The 3,654-nt window shown below is 37.9% G+C and overlaps 1 pseudogene; it reads left to right on the top strand.

Moving 5' to 3' along the window:
* The first annotated feature begins 1,575 nt into the window (after positions 1-1,575).
* LOC141421304 (large ribosomal subunit protein mL42 pseudogene) lies at positions 1,576-2,002 on the top strand (annotated as a pseudogene).
* Positions 2,003-3,654: the final 1,652 nt, after the last annotated feature.

The following is a 3,654-nucleotide window of genomic DNA, read 5'->3' as shown; positions in this document are numbered from 1 at the left end:
TTTCCTGAATTTTTGAGTCAAAAATAGTTCATAAACATCATATATCAAGTTGTGTAAAGTTGAGAAGCTGTCCCAAAGCAATTTAAGATGGCAGTTTCACTTACTGATGCTCATACCCCACCTTTTGGTATACATATCTGGTAGAGCAATGAAAATCATTTTCTCAGCCCTTTACCTTAGACTTTGTGTTAGTCAGGTACAATCAGAGAACCAGAGCCACCCTGAGGGATGTAGAATGAGACATCAAGAATTCACTTTATGCTAAGAGTGGAATTGTCAGGGAGCTAGGCAAGGTTGTATGATTTCATATGGTATTGATCCTGGATTACTGACAGTCAGCCAAATTAACACTTGGGTGGGAACAATTGATGAGCACAGGTACAGGAAGGAAATGTCACTTGTAGGGATATATTCAGATCTATCAGGAGAATTGTAATCTACAGGGGAGGAGACCACATGGGAGGTGGAGGAGCTGAATCAGCAATAAGATATGGTGGTTGAACAGTGTCAATATGTGAGCTGTCCCAGTCCTGGGAGTCCTGAACCTGCAGAGTTATCTGAAATCATTGATGAATCACACCTATGTTCCAAGTCTTGTACAATTTCTTTTGTGGCTAGAACCGAACACACAGAGAAGTGCATTTTTGTGAATACATTTGTAGATAGTTAAGTGGAGACAGTACAAAACTGCCACAGTATCTCATTGTCAACTTGGCATCCCTACACACCTACTGCAACTCCACTTAAAGATCAAATACAGACAATAGATCAATTTTTCTTTCTGCTGATATGATGCAGTATTACTCATTCAACCACAAACATTCTAACTCTCTCCCCAAAGAAAGCTAAAACTTTTCATTTATCCATCTGTGGGATATGTTCATGCCTCTTCTAGACAAGTCACACTCTCCCACTGATATCCTGCAACTTAATTACTAAGATATGATGAGATATAAAATATGAGATTAACTTTCATCAGCACATTTGATTCTGCTACATGTAGTCAAACAGGAGGAGAGTTAACCTTGGTGTATGTATATGTGCACATAAATACATATCTCAAGATTAAAAAGAAATTACTCATCCTTTGTAGATATTATAGTCTCTAATTCCATAAATGATCTGCTGACTCTAGCTGGTTTTATTAACCACTTGTTCTAGTACCATTCCCATAATAATCTCTTTGCCCAGAACAAATTGTACTTCTTAAATTTTGTACAAATCACGAGCCTCAATTAGGAGCAAGGCAGTATGGATGCTATAAAGTTAAATAAGGAATTCAGCAAGCCCATTACTGTGGTTTTGGCAGGAGAATTACAGGCAAGCAAAGGAAGGCACTGCAAATTTGGAGAGCCTATTTAACTGGAAAAGAGACTAACAAGATTTTGCCAACAGAGAAAGTTCATATACTCTGTAGTTGAGAAACACAGGAAATGAACAAGTAAGAAGCATTTTAGGAATGAGGCAAGATAACAGTCTCGTGGTATGAAAATCACTGTGCCTAGAAGCAGATTTTGAAGGCAGTTTCTTTTCAAAATATCTTTCAACCCATCTGGTAAAGCATGTTGATTCACTATGGTAGCAGCAGCAGTAAAATGGGTGATTTCAAAAAGAAAAATCTTGAAGTACTTCTTTCCTAACCCAAACGAAACTTTATCCTGTGTTTGTCACAAGTCTATGCATTCTTCTCTTCCTGATGACTATAATTGCAAAGTAGACTTCTTTGACATCTGATGGCAGGGTGATAATATGCCACCACCCTTCTGTGGACACTCCATACGAACACACAAAACCCATCCCTCCACCTGATGCTGTGCATAGTAATGAAGAAGCACATGGTCAAGTGCTAAAAACCAAATTAAAAGAAACAGGTGAACACCTTGAGAAAGGACCCAGGACAGACCAACTTAGCAAAATGTTCTTTAGTATCAACCATCGCTGGTATCCTCATGGACAGAACCATAGATCTCATGAGAACCTGAAGCGTCCAAAAGACAGATGATACAGTGTTCTCTGGAGCATCACAGAGAAATGTTAACCCATGCTGCATTGGCATTGACAAAATTCAGTCTGTTGTATTCACTAATATGTCATATAGTAAAATAGTAAAAAATGACTTTTCATTTAAAGAAAGCATTTTAAAAGTGCTTGAAGAAAAACAAAATTTTCAAGTTACCTACATATTAACACGCAATATATTTTTAATTGTCTGTTTTAAAAATCATTCTTAGGTCAGACACAATGATACATATTTGTAGTCCAAGTATGTGGGAGGCTGAGATGGAAGAGGTACAAGTTTGAGGCCAGACCCCAACTTTAAAAAAAAATCACTGTTAATAAGGTGGAAAAACCCATTCATACATTGAAAGACCGTACATTTGTGATTAGTATTTCTTTTCTTTCTTTTTAGAGATTTTGTCTCAATCTGTTGCCCAGGCTGGCCTTGAACTCCTGGGCTAAAGATATCCTCCTGCCTCAGCTTCCCAGAAACTGTACTTGCAGGCTGCAGTACATGATACTGTAATGCATATTTCTGAAAAAAGCACTCAGGTGCAGAAAATATAAGAAAGTTCATAAAATCTGTTAGAAAGGAAATAATCAATAAAAATGACAAAATTTAGCCACTTAAGAAATGTGTTCCATAGCTTGTACACATATAAAAGCACATAATATTAGGGAAATGAAAATAAAATGATATTTATGTGTCCTGTTTCTGTTTTTTCAGGACCCTGGCTGTGACAATCTAGTCAAGAGGAATTGACCCACAGGCTGATTGTAAAAATAATGACTGCTTCCAGGAAGGAGTATGGTTCTTCAGACTCATCCATCCTTGTACTCATGTGGAGAGAAGAAAAGGCAAAAATGAGCCACAGACCTGGATCTTGAAGCAAACGTAGGATTTACTAAGAAAAAAAATAAGCTGATCTCTATTGAGCCCATTGTATGTGTAGAACTGTATGACAGATTTCAGAATTGCTATTTAGTTTAAAGATCACAACTCTATGACACAGGTTATACTGTACCCATTTTAATATTTGGAAAATTAGACATAACTTTCTCTAATTTTGAAGAGCTTCTCTGACTTTCATTTTCAGCATTAGTGTGGCATATCAGAGGATCCTGATGAGCAGTGTTTTCACTATGGATAAGCAATGGCCCCACAACAGGGTGGTCACACGTCTCAATGATGGTGAAATTACTGGCTTCAACTGGATTCCAAAGGGACATAGAGAAAAAATTCCGAGGATTAGCGGATTAGAAAAGCATCAAGTAACCAGTTAACAGTGTTGACTGCATCAGTAAGTCTCTTCCGCAATAGTGTGCTGTGCTGTATAAGAGACTACAACTAAAGATTCCTGACACACTGAGGCATGTTTCCATATCAGGTCCTTCATCCTTTTTCTGTAAAGCTCCCCTCTCCAGCATCTACAAGGCACACTTCTGACTTCCTCTATTCAATGTCACCAGCTCATGAAAATTTGTCTAAATATCTATTTGCCTTTCTTGAAACACAGGCTATAGAGACACCATTTATGGAGAAAGGACTCAGTCCTTACCTTCAGTCCTACCACTTGGTGTCCACATAAAATATTTTGTGACAATTACTCTGGCCTCCTTATGGTCCTCGAGTGTTCATGGGTTAAACTGTGGGGA

Source organism: Castor canadensis, chromosome 3 (assembly GCF_047511655.1).
Source record: "Castor canadensis chromosome 3, mCasCan1.hap1v2, whole genome shotgun sequence".
Classification (NCBI taxonomy): Eukaryota; Metazoa; Chordata; class Mammalia; order Rodentia; family Castoridae; genus Castor; species Castor canadensis.
Note: the sequence above shows the minus strand (reverse complement) of the source record. Positions and strands in the feature narration are given on the sequence as shown.